At 41.4% G+C, this 15,737-nt stretch overlaps 1 protein-coding gene across 1 annotated transcript in view; it reads left to right on the forward strand.

Annotated features, from left to right (window-relative positions):
• Nucleotides 1–15,737, forward strand: part of LOC111870270 (protein jagged-1b) — a 330,686-nt gene that overhangs the window by 162,368 nt on the left and 152,581 nt on the right. The window lies entirely within an intron of this gene.

Genomic DNA, 15,737 nt, shown 5'->3' on the forward strand with positions numbered 1-15,737 from the left:
ATATAAGAATTCAGTTCGTACCTCACAGGAAACAGATCCGAACCCACGATCCCGGTTTCCAAGCGAGCGAAGACAGTGCATGCCTTAGACCGCTCGGCTACCGTGACCGGCCATTCTTTCTTCTTACATATGTATATTATATACTAGAACTGTGTCATTACAGACTATATTAATTTCCAACACCTAATACGCACAACCGGATTATAAGTAGCAAGCACAAAATTCCAGCAATGTGCACCGCTCTAAGAGAGCCGAAATGTTTCATTTGAAAGAAAACTAAGTCTATCCATTTCTAGATATTGAATAGTATACTTGATAGGGGGTTTTTTTGGAAGCGTTCTGATGCAGATGTTTTGAGTAAACTTCAGTTAGTATTTCTGCGTTTAACCATTAGAAGCATGGAGTTCATCTAAATACATTTCAAAATTTAGTTTCCACCTAACAGAAAATACTGCACCTCGATTACAAAACGTGTTGATTTATGCTGTTAAGCACGATAATAGCTGTCTATTTTTGACAATCATATGAACCTGTCCCCCAGCGCACACTCATGCGCGCGCACAAACAACACTGCAGCCACAACGAGAAGTTTTCGAGTGTTAACAGTTGGTTGTACATACAGTACTTGTACGTTAGTTTAAAAGGTTAATTCTGAATCAGAAAAGGCCAGAGGGTCTAATTTGTGATAAATTAAGAAGATTCCTTCCGTAAGCAACATAATATGCGCATATCACACATTTACCTACCAGCTTCATGTACATTCCATAAGTATGATAGTGGGTGGTCGTAATTTAAAGTTCTTAAAAATTTAACGGGATTTGATTAGAAGCATTGCTGCAGGTGTCGGCCACTCTTTTGTTGGCCACTGATTGTATTTATGTATGCTAAAGGCACTTTGAACCAAGACATTGAACTCAATCATGCCACACTGAGCGTTGTCGAACATATCTTCAATAACCAACAACATTAATAATCTATTTTCATGCCTACCATCAAATGATGAATGACCTGTCTTTACCACTCCTTATACCAATCTTTATAAAATGTCTGGAGGTACTTAACAAAAAGCGCTTTAAATAAATGGAGTGTAAAAATGATTCAATTTCCGTGACCAGAGAAGCATAGTATCTGCCCAAGCTTCCAAGAAGCCAACCCTTAAGGGACACGAACGAAGGGAAATAGACACAAAAAAGAGTAAGCCAGCGTTTAGCTTCTTGTAAGGGAGCGTTAATGCCCGTAACAATGGGTTTGAATCACGGCTAACTATATATCAGACCGAGAGCGAGTGTAGGATCAGTGATGATCGGCTGTAAAAACTTGAGTGCTTAGCCTAAGGCAACTTCCCATTTGTTCTTGTGCTCCTGGGGCACTCGAAGCTTCATATCGATTTTACTGTATGGGCTACATTGCGTAATTGGACAGATGCAAGACAACAGAAGTGCTGGCTTTGCAGCATTGTTCGAAAATCATTTGAGTTCATGCCCGTAAAATATTGATGTCCCTTTTGATACAGCTACTGTGTCCATGAAGCAGAGTCCTCTTTGAAAAGCTAACAGTCGTTCAGCTGCTCGAGAGATTTTCCGCCTTTCATTTAACCCGGAGGCCCACTACTGTCGCTGGCTACTATTCTTAGCCACATGAACCCACGGAACAAACCGACACACCCAGTATTTTAGATTGATATTAATATTACCCTCAAACCTACACCTAGGTATTTTAGAGCCGTTACTTATGTGGCCCAGACCGACTCTGCGATCCACCCAACTTCCTATCCCATGGTTACCGAGGGTTTTTTTTCCCCAGTGGGTAAAGCGGCTGGGGCGTGAAGCTGACCAGTTACCTCCAGATAATGCAGAGATCAAGAAAATGTGGATCTATACTTCTAATCCCCCATACGCCTTCATGGCGTAGTGCTTAATCAGTTAAGCGCAGGGATAACTTTGCCTTCTGTGGCAGTGTTGGTATTTATGCTGCGTGATCCTCGAGTCTCATCGCTGGTTTCATAACCATGACCATGTCTGGTGGAGAGTAAAATCTAGGGATTGTTTTACCGCGTAATATTCTCCGTTCTCCTGTACCGTCCTCTCGCGTAGGTCCAAATATGCTGCTCAGCGTTTTCTTCTCAAACACCCAAAATGTAGACGTTTTTCTTTATCGTAATAGACGAATTTCACGTCCACGCGGGAAACAAATCTTTAATTTTAGGTTTCTAGATAGAATCCAGGAAGAAAGAAGATTCCGAAGGAAATGGTAACAGATATTCCACATTTAAAGTTCTGTCTTCTGGGATATAATGCCATGTAGTCCGTTGAAAGTCAACAGACGTTTCGGAGCAACATGTCACCACAATTCTGTGTCGAAACCAAGCAAAAACAACCGAAGTTTCAGAGGAACATGTCAGTACCATTATCATTGTTGGAACTAAGCAAGAACAACAGACGTTTCGGAGGAACATGTTGCCACCATTCTCAGGGTTGGGACCAAGCAAGAACGAGCATGAAACAGCAAGCAAAGCAAGATTTAGATCTATGTTTGCCGCTTGGTTCATCCTTAGTTTCTTGCTGCACAGCGATGTATCCCAGAAGACAGAATTCTTAATAACCACCACTGTGAAAACCTCAAATCCTACAAAAGTATTCTCCATATTGTGGCATGTAGACCCATTGCTAGGCAACGAGATGTTATAAGCAGGACCAGTTAGCAGTTGTATTTAGTTGAAGAGCTGCTGGAGCTCAGTCATGGTGAGCTGTTGCTGTCAGAAGCTGGTAGTTGAGGCCATGTACAGTTCGGGAACCCAGATGAAAGGGAACGTCCGAAGTTGGAAGCGGCTACCAAGCAACGACAGTGAAGGCGTGACTATGGACACTAGGTTGTGTGTATGTGTATAATAATGACCTGTAAAATGTAGTCATGCGCTGTATGAAAGTGTGCGATAAATCGAGTCATCAATCCAAACCCCGTCTACATTCACACTCCAACATATCACAATCTTTTATATATTGAGAGGTTAAGACCGTATCTCGGTTCGCCGTGGAGGTTTATAGACCACTCTGTTCATCACACAATTGATAAATTAGATTTCTTTGCTGAATATGTTTTCGAGATTCGTCATCTGATTATGGCTGTATCCTTCGTCGTTTTTTTCAAGACAATACATAAACTTGTATTAGAAATACACACCGAATGCTATAGCTGGTCGCGTTTTAACGAAAAGTTGCATTTATTTTCACCAGATTTGTTTCTAAATCGATTTAACTCATCCCCGCGTCTTCTTAAGAGAGTTTTGTAGCGAATCAGTCATACTCGTAAGAAGAAAACATGAACACACACACACGATCTCATTGTTTTCTATTACCTACACGTGGATAATAAAATAACACAACAGAGACATTTCAACAACAAACTATCGTCATACAAAGAGACCAACGTTTAACGATTCCAAGAAGATAATGAAAGAAATTCAGGTATCTGTCCCCATGAATATCTCTATAGAATTTCTGTGGTTTGACGTCCAGCCGCTTGAAATGTTGTCTTTGTTACGCGGACGGAAGACGACTTTACCCTAGCAACATAATGGCATGTTAATGTAAGGTTTCAATGCTGTGCTGCTCTAATTTGAAAGCAGAGGCAGGGAATGAACTTACGAAGAAGCTATCGGAATTCAGATGAATTCTTGACTGTAAATGAAAAGCTGTATACGTAGTTCTGAGAATACGGCGCTCGTCTTTTTATTCTTGAGAAGTTTTCTACGATTTAAATCCAGCGTATCATCGAAAAGTTGTCAGTTTTCTGTATGATTTGTTGGAAAATAAGTAATTATCATCGAAAAGTTGTGTCTTTTTCTATAATTTGCTGGAAAACAAGTAATTATTGTCATTAGTTGTTATTTTTCTATATGATTTGCCGGAAAATAAGTCATATTTCTAAAAGTTCTCGTTTTTCTATGTGTTTTGCTGGAAAATAAGTAATCTGTTTTTTTTTTAGAAACTGCTCTCTTCTAAGTAACACGAATAGTTGATTAATTTTGTTATTAACAAATGTGGGAGCGAGAAAGAAATAACAAGCCTTCTTATACGGACAGCTTTATTACCGGAAAGTTGGCTCCAGCTGCAAAACTCCTTATATGCATCCAGGACGCGACATCAGTGTTCCTGACTGATGGTTTTCTTGTTTTTTTAATACGTAAAGCAAAGTAGGCCACTACCGTTTCTTCCCACGTCCTTTAAATTCATCATTCACTAATCATTCTTTCATTAGACGCTGTAGTATATGAGCTACTGACAGTATCGTTAAATTAACTGCCCATAAATAAAATAACAGTTTTAATTAACATCTGTATGTGCTAGTCGTGACGTAATAAGTTAATCCTGCTTGAATGTATCATACGATTCATTTTATTCTTGCCGAAGAACATTAATTCGCCCCTTTTTATACTTAAGTCCAGGTACTCCTAAGTAGGAAATGCCATATTTATTCTGAAAAATTAAAAACTCATTATCCATTACACGACGAAACCCAGATGGGCTCTGGGACCCATCCAACCTCTTATCCAAAAGATACGAGGGGCTTTTTTCTTAAGCATACAGCGTTCGGGTCGTGAAGCTGACTACTTATTTCCACTTAGTAACGAAAATTAAGCACTTTACCGCCATTATTGTTTTATGTATATGTCTTCATAATGTGATGCGCACAAATTTTAATGTATTTTTTTCTATTTTTATATACTTACACAAAATCCATATCTGAAATTAACTGAGGCTGGGTCGAAACTGAAAATCTGACTTCCCGTTTACAAGACGCAGGGAAAGCAACCTGTCAACTAAATACAGAAACTCATGTAGTCTGGAAACAAGGTGCCTGTATCTCAAGCACTGAACCAAAGGAAGAGATGTCTTCCGTTAATAAAGGTAGTGACATTTTGTGAATACATATTTTACGAAAATTATTTGAATGATCGATCTTAGATGGAGGTAGTGGGTGGACCACTCATGAAAGAGACAAGTAATGTTACGAAATTTTGGTCGGAAACCCAGAAGGTAAGAGGCCACTCAGAAGTTAATAATAAAATGTATATTATAGATACGTGATAGGGTGATAATTGGCTTCATCTGGCTTAGAATAGCGCCCAATGACAAGTTCTATTAAACATGGCTTCGGGTTCCAGAAAAGCTGGACATTTCTTAACCTACTGAGGATTTGATAGTTTCTAGCGAAAACGACTCCATGCGGTGGTTCGAAATATACATCATGATTCGCCGTTTGTGTTAGGGAATGTTGCATATGACTTTCATCTCAACTTAATGTCTAGAGAGAGCTGAAATAGGTCACAGGACGGGCGGGCATAGCTTAAAACAACGTTTCAAAACGAACAATGGTGTCCTATTACATGTCCAATACTGGGAGGAGAGGTCTTTGCAGGTGGCGACTGTGTCCCTCCCTCAGACGTCACACAAAGCGAACGATGGCTCGGGAGGGCACTTTCTATTTCTACTCATTACAACGAGTGTGTCTCCTATAATTTGAACACTATTACGTCTCCTCTGATTGAAGGCAACTGAACTAAGATACATTTAGTTGCAAGCCTGTTATTTGTCTCAAAATACCTTTCTAAAACAAGTTATTTTGCAGTCTATGATGGAAAATGAAGGTCCTCAGTATGAAAGTAACTTATTCGAAATGAGTCGTGCAGGAAATAGAACCCAAATTCCTATATTATCCCCTCGAATCGCCCGGAGCTCCGTTATTTGAAGAAGCTGTAAGAATTAGTCCTTAACTTTGCATCATTTTAAAATCTTGTGAATGTTTTGACGAGATTCATGGAGAAATTCGGAAATCTATAGTCGTTCAGCCTGCTATATGTTGAACACGAAGTTTCATTGCCGTGTTCACTAGAGTTACGCATCGGGGCCAATGAATTCACTCCATGCCCTCTTACACTACTTTTTAATCTGTCACGCGCGGGAGTTTCTGTTATGTTAAACACACTAAACTAAATTAATTTATTTTTTAAAGTCCATTCCGTGGATGTCTAGATTATCCGAGCGGCACTGCCCTTTAAGCTTTTCAACTAAATGCATGGTACCGTGCCATAGCGCGCGAGGCTATTCGTCTTCTACACCTCGAAGGTTAGGATTTGATCCTAGATCGTGTTATGTAGGATTTGTGGTGGAAAAAGTGGCACTGGTGAGGCTTATATCTGAGTACTTCCGTTTCCCCTGCCAGTTCTCATTCTTCGAACTTCTCCATATTCGTTAATCGTCTTATAATAAACGGTATGCGGTCTCAATACTGACTCAAAAAACTCCGTGGCTTTAGTCCAGAAGCGAACTATACCGAGCGAGTGCCGCTTTTCAGCTAAGTTTTCTTTTAATGCTGTTGGGGTGGGACTAAGTCCCTTGTACTGCGGCCACTTCTGGCCTATTGTACCAGCCCCAGATGATAGGTGAGGGTGATTGTGGAGCAATTGGTGGAATTAAGATTGGCAGGGGAAACCGAAGTACTCGGAGAATACCTGCCCCAACGCCACTTTGTCCACCACAAATCCCATTTAACCAGACCAGGGATCGAACTCGGGCCGCCGCGGTGGGAAGCCAGCGACTAAGCGCTTGAGCTATGGCACAGCCGTTCGGCGAAGTTAGTGCCAACTTTTGCGGATAGAAGGTGTTGCATGGTCAGCGCGACGAATCTCCACGGCCGTTAAAGCGTCGTTAAATAATAAACTTAAGAAGAATACAAGCATTTCTCATTTCCCCCCCCCCTTCATGCTGCATGTTCTATCCATCTCATCTTTCGTGATTTCATTGCCCCAATAAAATTTGATGAAAAGAACAAGTTATGAAGACCCTCTTACGTGACGTCTTAAACAGTCTGTTTCCATCTTCCCGTTACTTGCGCTCACTCTGAACCAGATATTCACCCCATAGCTTTGTTCTCACACATGCCCAGTTTACAGTGTTCTCGTTGCGTGAGACATCAAAATATACACGCATCGGACGTACAAGTGCATACAAGAATGGGAAAGTTGTAGTTTTGTACACTCCGATCTCCAGGTGCCTATCTTATTTTTTACAAACGTATCCGTCAATAATTTTCCTTGGCACTACAGCCCCAGTGGGCCTAGGCCTACCTCCATGAACTTCTCAGTTCACTTCGGTTTTTCTAGATCTTACACATACGGTAGGACTCCTTGGGCGGGTGATCAACTCGTCGCAAGGCCTCTACCTGTACACAAACACAGAAGAACGCACACACACAAACTAAACATCCATGCCCTGAATGGGATTCGAACCTATGTTCCCGGCTTCCGAGCGAGCGAAGACAGTACATGCCTTATACCGCTCGGCTACCGTGACCGGCATCCGTCAATAATACAACTTCAAAAATACATTAGGATTATGTTGTTCAGTAAAAATGCATTTTAATACTATGACAGTTAAAACCAATAAAATGCCCATAGGCCTTTACGCAGTACATAAATTTACACAATAAAAGTGAATGTTCACACTCCTCAAATTGTCTTGGTTTTACGTATATTTTTTACTAATTTATATTCACAAAATGTTTCGGCCTCATTGGGCCATCATCAGGTGAATTCTATCCTCGAGTGAGACCACTGCACTGTATTTGTTTTCCGTGCTTCTCTCGTGCACGTCTAAAAAGATAGGAAGATGCCTCAATACAACGGGATGCTGAAATATAATAATTAAGGTGCCTAGACTGGGAGATATGGGAACTCTGAGTTATGGTGTAGCACTCACTGAAATTAGTCTGGTCGTCACTTCTGAAATATAATGTTGATTCTTTTAACCTATCCAATTTCATACGCCTTTCAGTATCATGTAGAGAAAGGAGCACGCTGGTCGCCCCATGCATCACAAGGAATACATGTTTGTACCAGTTGGCAAGAATCCTGATCATAACACGCCTGTACTTAACACAGTTTGATTCATAAGCTCAGTTCCCTATAACACGTATGTAAACTATCCAAAGCCTACCGGTGACTATATATACCGCCTGTAGGATTTGAGGTTCTCACAGCGGTGGTTATTTCAAGAATGTTTTTATTATACAACGTTTTGAATGTCAAATATATATATGAAAATTCTGTCTTCTGGGATATACCGCAGTGTACTCCGTTGAAAGTCAACCGACGTTTCGGAGGAACATTGGCCTTCATCTTCACGGTCTAAGAATAAGCGGAGCACGAAACCAGAGTGGAAGCAGGCCACAAGCAGAGCCAGCCTTCCCACCTACTTTCACGCTTGTTTCTTGCCTTGTTATTCTTCAATCCTGAAGATGGAGGCGATATGTTTCTCCGAAATGGCTGTTGACTTTCAACGTACTACACGCCGTTATATACCAGAAGACAGAGCTGTTAATATGTATCACCTGTTTTAACATTCAAAACGTTGTATGAAATAAACATACCTGAAATATGCACAGAAATATAAGCTTTGTTATTTTTAGGGACGAAAATAATTTTTCGTAAGATATCATGAGGCCGCGCCATGGCTCAAGCGGTTAGTCGCCGGCTTCCAACCGTGGCGGCCCGTGTTCGATCCCGGGTCTGGTCAAGTGGGATTTGTGGTGGACAAAGTGACGCTGGGGCGGGTTTTCTCCCAGTACTTCGGTTTCCCCTGCCAATCTTCGTTCCACAAAATTCTCCATCATCATAATCACCCGGGGCAGGCTACAATAGGCCAATCAGTGGCCGCCGTGCCGAGTGGACCCAGCTGGACTCCACCCTCCATTAAGCGATTTAAAAACAAGACATCATAACCAATTTGCCTAATGGAAAGTGTTTGTTATAGCATTTAAAAATGGTGTCATGATTTTTTTTAATATTCTGCAGGTTTAAAAATAACCATGTCACAGAAATGTTAATATTTTAGATACACTTTTTGTTTTCTATAGCGTTGGGGAGTTTAGGGTCAGAGAAATAATCGCTGTTTATTCTGAGAATCAATGACAACTATCAATTCAGTGGGCAAAACGCCGAATTTTGAATGATGAATCGTATGGTATGCTGAGTTACCACTGTCTTTTAAAATAGGTAAGTCCGTTCAGAACATGACTTTCCGTGGACATTAGTTAGCGTGTAACGGTAAGTCCCCAAGTCACAAGAGCCACTGAACTGTGAAGTGGAGAAGTGTGTTTAATGCTGGCGTAAAACGAAACCGGATGGTCTCACATGTGTTTCAACACTATGACTTCACGTTTCCATTGTGGAAAATACCCGCAAGTGTGTCGTGCCCCTGGCTTGGGGCTTATACATGAGGTACGAGCAAATTCCCGTACGGTATTACGTTAACAGTTAGATGTGCATATGTCACCCACCTGGAGTTGCACAAAGTTCAGTGAAGATGTAAGGGTTTAAGGAAAATGCAAAAACAACGCTTCGAAGAAGATAACAAAGATAAATGTTCAAGGAACATGTAAAGATAAAAGGTTTAAGGAAGATAAAAATCAAGAGATATGAAGAAAATTCTCTCATATTCCTTTATTGTTTCGGCCTAACTGGCAAATAAAGGAACAGGACGTTGCACCTCTTTTTGTTTCCCCTTGGCACTACAAGTGCCCCAGTGGGCCTAGGCCTACCTCCATGAACTTCTCCGTTCACTTCGGTTTTTCTAGATCTTACTCATTCGGTAGGACTCCTTGGGCGNAAAACTATTGAAGGAAGGGAGATACTCATATAAAATTAAAGGTTTAAGGAAAGTAAAGATAAAGGTTCCAGAACATTATAAAAATGTGGTATCAAAATGGAGAAGCATAATGAGGTTCAAGGAAAATATATAGACCAAGTGTTAAATTAAGAAAATGAAAGAGTTTTAGGAGAGCATATGGATAAAGGCTCAAGGAAGATATCGAGAAGATACGAATAAATATTTTGAAAGAAGACAAAGGAAGATAGAAAATTAAATATTCGGGAAAGATAAGGTTACAGATTCCAGCAAATGAAAAGAAAATTGGAGTATGTAAAACTAAAGGGGCTGAAAGAAAGGATGAGGATAGATCCTTTCACAAAGATAAGGATGAAGGTTCAGGAGAGTTACAAAGATACAAGATTTGAGTAAAATAAGGTTTATTTCGACAGCGCTTCTCCTGAATTTAAAAACGGCCAGAGCATAAAGCTAACCACATACGTCCATCAACATGCTAGTTCAGCAGTGAACCTATTCTCAGCCTGATGCTTTAAGATATCAACTTTCTGTTTTCGTATTCAATTTTAATACAAACAAAAACGAAATTCCGTGGCTTGAGTCCGCAAGCGTACTATACCGACCTAGCGATCGTTGCTTGTCGGTGAAGTTATTGCCAACTTTCGCGGATAGAGAGTGTCGCGTGGTCAACGCAGTGGATTCCCACGGCCGTTAATTTCGGTTCTCTAGACCGGAGCCGCTATTTCCTTGAAATAGCTCCTCAATTATCCTCACGAGGCTGAGTGGACCCCGTTCCAGACCCAGTACTCATAAAATCTGGTAGCGCTAGGAATCGAACCCGGGACCTCTGAATATGTAGCCAGGGACTCTGATTCCTTAGTCTATCTGCTGTGCATCTCAATCAATTTCTTTACATACCAAACATTTATACAGTCACTCCCGTTTATATCTGTGCGTTTGTACTTGTACAGTTGGCATGTCTTAAGAGTCAGTAAATATTCAAATGGATAACGCTCGACGGTTCCTGCTGTCGGATATTTGTTCTTTGCTTTGTATTGTACGTAATTTATTAAGCAATTCATGTTGTTAGATGTTGCGCGGCTACTAACTGGGAACCTCTCGCTCGCTCTCGTGTCTCTCTGGTCTGCATGTCCATTCTATTAGCCCTGATGGCTGTGCTGATCGATGCTCCAACTCACTCAATCAGTACAAGCAGTGTTTTTGTATGTAGCAGGTAGAATAGTAGGATCCCTCACGCTACACGTGACGAGAGCACGCCGTGACATTCCATATATAGTTGCCATCAGTTTCACCACTAACTCTAAAAGAGAAAATAAAACGTTTTAATTGTTGTCTCTTTTCTCTTAGCGACACTTTGTGACTTGGGGGGGAAGGCGAGTGTAAGATAAGACAATTCTTCTTGCTGCGTTTTTGGTTGACGGACAATAATTAAGGCGATGTAAGTAAGGTTACAGTAATCTTACTGTAATTTATCACAGTAGCCACTGAATATATCAGCATAACCCTTACGTCATAATGACTATAAAAGATTGATTTAACTGAATCCAATCCAAGTTAAAACACATTCAACAAAATATGTATAGTTATTACTATGATAGCGGTGGGAATAATTCTGGGAACAATAGTGTTTTAACTCTGTCTTCATCTGGGATCACTGTACAATTAGATTATATATCATAGCGAGTTTGGATAGAATTGGATGTAAGATGTTTTTGTCTTGTTGCCATGAAGATTGTTCTGCCATACCTCTGTCACGTGTCACATTCAGTGGGATGTGTAATTTAATTTTCTGCGGTTACTTCCGCGTTATTAATACGACGTGTGATTTGAAACAATTTTCCCCTCAGCGTTTGATGTCTATAATTATAATTCCGCCCGTGGTTATGAAATTTCTTCCTGTTATTAACAGAATATAACGTCGACAGTTCGCTTGCGAGCTACCCACAATCTTGTTTTACAGGAGAAGAGGAAACATAAGTTTATACAATGTCTTTTTTTTTTTTGCTTGGTACTACAGCCCCAGTGGGCCTAGGCCTACCTCCATGAACTTCTCCGTTCACTTCGGTTTTTCTAGATCTTACACATTCGGTAGGACTCCTTGGGAGGGTGATCAGCTCGTCGCAAGGCCTCTACCTGTACACAAACACAGAAAAAGGCACACACACAAACTACACATCCATGCCCTGAGTGGGATTCGAACCCAAGATCCCGGTTTCCAAGCGAGCGAAGACAGCACATGCCTTAGACCGCTCGGCTACCGTGACCGGCTCATACAATTTTACCTGGCTTAATTTCTGTGTGAACTGAATATATACGAACGTGACCGAAGTGAAATTTAATTTCTTTGCTCTGAACCCAATCAAATATTGGGTTACAGATGGTCGAGGTTGTGATGTGTTGGCTGGCTGGACCAGCGGAACGTTTCACGTGTTGTAATATGGACGAATCATTGGCCGAATGAGGGACGACAGGAGGAACCGAAGTATTTCTAGAAAAACTGGCCGTAGAGCCTCGAAGCCAGGGCCTAGCAGTCCAAGCCATTCCGCAGCCAGTCAAAATGTTACCAGATTAAAACATCTGCCGTGCTAGTTCCGTATAGTTGTATCTGATTTAACACTTTTAAGTATAATCTTCAGGTACGCAAGAATTTAAAGCAGACATACGAGAACTCAGTTAGCAGAGGTGTAGTTTAATCTATTAAATAAGGTAAAGTTTGTCTTGTGCTTAAATAATTAAGCATTACGCCATGAAGACGTATGGGAGAGTGTATGTATAGATCCACATTTGCTTCGTCTCCGCACTAATTAGAGGTAAGTGGTCAGCTTCACGCCCCGGCGTCTTTACCCCCGAGGAAAGAGCACCGGTACCCATTGGACAGGAGGCTGGGTGGGCCCCAAAGTCGGTGTGGATGATATGGAGAAGAGTAAATTCTTGACCCTACCGGGACTCGAACTCCGACATCTCTGTCATCCAGCCCGTAGCCAGTCGCTATACTGACTACGCTAAGTAATCAATATTAAAGAAAAATACTTCTTCTTGAGTCGAAGCAGCACACCATACAGAAGTATGGAGAGAGTGGCTGTAACGCCGTCAACCTGAAACTAATGGATGTAACTGTTCAGCTTCACTTTCCGGCCAGTTTATCCCTTGCGGAAAAGATCCCAGTACACACTGCATCCTACGTTGCGTGGGTCCAAGAGTCAGTGTGGACGGTCTGGACGTTGTAGCGAGAACAGAGCCCCCGGTTGTCAAGGCCGTAACCAGTTACTGAGATGCCGAGGATCATAAAAGAAATAACAGCACAATCAGAGTCAAATTGGAGACTGAAGGCGATGACTTCGTTGAGTATCCATGACTATGCAAAGAATGAGAAGAACTCCAATGCTCTGAGGTTCTTTCGCATTCCTGGCTTCAAGAAATAGACAAATATTAGAGAACAAACACAGCGGCTCTCGTTATACCTCTGGGTTCAAACAGTGTTGAACTGAGAAGGTGAATACGTGCGTTGCAAAATGCACCGTCAGGCCTAGGGTTCATCCGCATAGCATACGGTGCGTTTCTGAAGTCATTTAGCTCGTCCATGTCACTGAGACTTGGTGACATATGGAGAACGTCATGAATTGTGAAGTGAAGTTATTCAGAGAATTCACAAAAACAAGTAGAATTTGTCTTCCCATATGTTCACACTTAACTTCTGATTGGTGTATTTTCTACCGTCACGTAATTGGAGTGGATTGACCCAGTTATAATTTTATAAATTTTAAAGAATTTTATGAAGGACTCAAAGGTTGCGTTAATGAAGGGAAATAACACCATATATAATGAGTGTCCTGTATTATAAGTCTGTAGAGCTGAACACAACTTACAGGTCTACAGACGTGTAAGGAAAAACTACTATAACACTGAATGCCAGACCAATTAGAAAGAAAATAGATACAGTATGTTCCAGGAGGAAAGGTCGATATTCTGGAGGGATATAGTATTGGTCATTCAAGCTAAGAGTGTATATGTCCATGTGTCCTATTCCGAACGGGTTCTGAGATAGAGCTGTATCACTGTATAGTTCCAAAATTGTTGATAAGAAAGAGATATAACGTACTGTTTCTAATGCCGGTATTTATTGTTCAATTGACAAAGTTAATACAGTTTACCTAATATAATACATTTTCGAAAATTCTACCGTCAACATCAATGCACTTCGCAACTCGTGTGAGGAGGACATGGCGTATTGCTCGTCCGAGTGCATCTTGACGCACTGCTGTGCAGTGAAACAGCTCTATCTCGGAGTAGAACACATGTACATGTACATTTTTTGCTTAGAATGACGGATACTGTGACCTCTCAGAATATTGAACTTTTTCTCCTGGAACATCTGTATAGGTGCAAGACAGCCTCTTCTGTTGCTCATTCAAATAAAAGAACTATAGTTCACTTTAAATGTGTTAACAATTCCGAGACATTTTCATTCCAGATTTTACAGTTTCTTGTAAATAACTTCTAAGACAGCAGCGTGGTGATTACAGCGTTACAATTTTAGGAATACCAATTCTGTGAATTTCAAGTCACTGTGCAAGTATGCTATTCGGGGTTACAGAGATTTTGGATTTTGTCGCATACTCTAAAGAACACTAAAGAAAGCAGTCTTCTGGGATCTGCTTTTACCGGTTCTCACGGTCTCTTCGCTTGCAGATTTCTTATTTTTTCTTCTACCCTGAAGATGGAGGCGATACGTTCCTCCGAAACGTCGGTTAACACCACATATACACGGTGCCAAATCCCAGAAGACTGCTTTCTTCATAGTCACCGCCGTGAAAGCCTCAAATCTAACACTAAAGAAGACAACGTTTTGTAAACGGGATCTGTTTCCGTCCTGAGGGTGTGGGTGACACTCTGTTGGGTTGGGTACGTTGAAATAGAACTAACTTCAATGATTGGACGCTCTTTCTAAAGGACCCAACAGAGCAGGTGTTTCCCAACCCATCACCTGAGGACGGAGGCAGATCCAGTTTCCGAAACTTTGCGTTCTTCAGTATTCCTTAGAATACCGGATGATAGACGAACTCCAAAAGCCCAGTAAACCTGTGTGTTACCATAATCAGAACCCTCAGGATTCTCTAAGTATGCCCTTGTTTCATCGGTACTCACGCGAGATACATGAGGAAACTTAACGTGTCACCAATTCCACGACACCAGATACTAGGTAAGGGCTCAATTTTCAGTGGGTTGTCGCCTCTAGTTTAATAACTGCATTGTGTCGTTAAATATGAAATTATGAATCCTTAGCTACCCTTCTATTATACACATGTACATAGTCCGTTGTAAGTTATGTCGTTCCATCATATGATCAGACAAGTGTCCTTGGGACGCTTGTATATTGGTTAGACGCCCGTGACTCAGGGAATGTTGATAGTTAACACGAGTAGTTCATTGAGTACGTATCTGATGGACGGTGACACGATAACACAGAGGCCATTCATTGACAGCTGCCGGCGGTAAAGCACAAGGAAGTGGTTCTACATGTGCGAAGATAGTGCGCCTCAATGCAAGCTAGCTGTCCGTGTGTACACATCTGCCAAGCCTCCTGCTAACGACTCGTTAAAGGTGACCGAGATCAGAGTACTCTCTCTTTGAAATCAAACCAGAAACGTAAACGTTTAATTATTTTTTCTTTAAAGCTAAGATAACCCTAGGAATGACATTTATTACAAACAAGAACAAAACTCGTGTTCATAAGATTGTTATAAAGGTAAATTTGCCCCCGTGTTTAATTAATTCAGCGCTACGCCATGAAGACGTATAGGGGAGTGGATGTATATACCCAAATTTTCCTGATTTCGACACTAGTTGTAGGTGAGTGGTGAGCTTCACGCCCCGGTCGCTTTACCCCCGGCGAAAGAGCCTCCTGTACCCCCTGGATAGGAGGTTGGGTGGACCCCAGAGCAGGTCTGGACGACACGGAGGAATAAAAATTCTTGACCCTATCGGGACTCGAAATCCCCTCGGTCGTCCAGCCCGTAGCCAGTCGTTATACTGACTGAGCTAATCCGGTCCTCC

Source organism: Cryptotermes secundus, unplaced genomic scaffold, assembly GCF_002891405.2.
Source record: "Cryptotermes secundus unplaced genomic scaffold, Csec_1.0 scaffold94, whole genome shotgun sequence".
Taxonomy (NCBI): Eukaryota; Metazoa; Arthropoda; class Insecta; order Blattodea; family Kalotermitidae; genus Cryptotermes; species Cryptotermes secundus.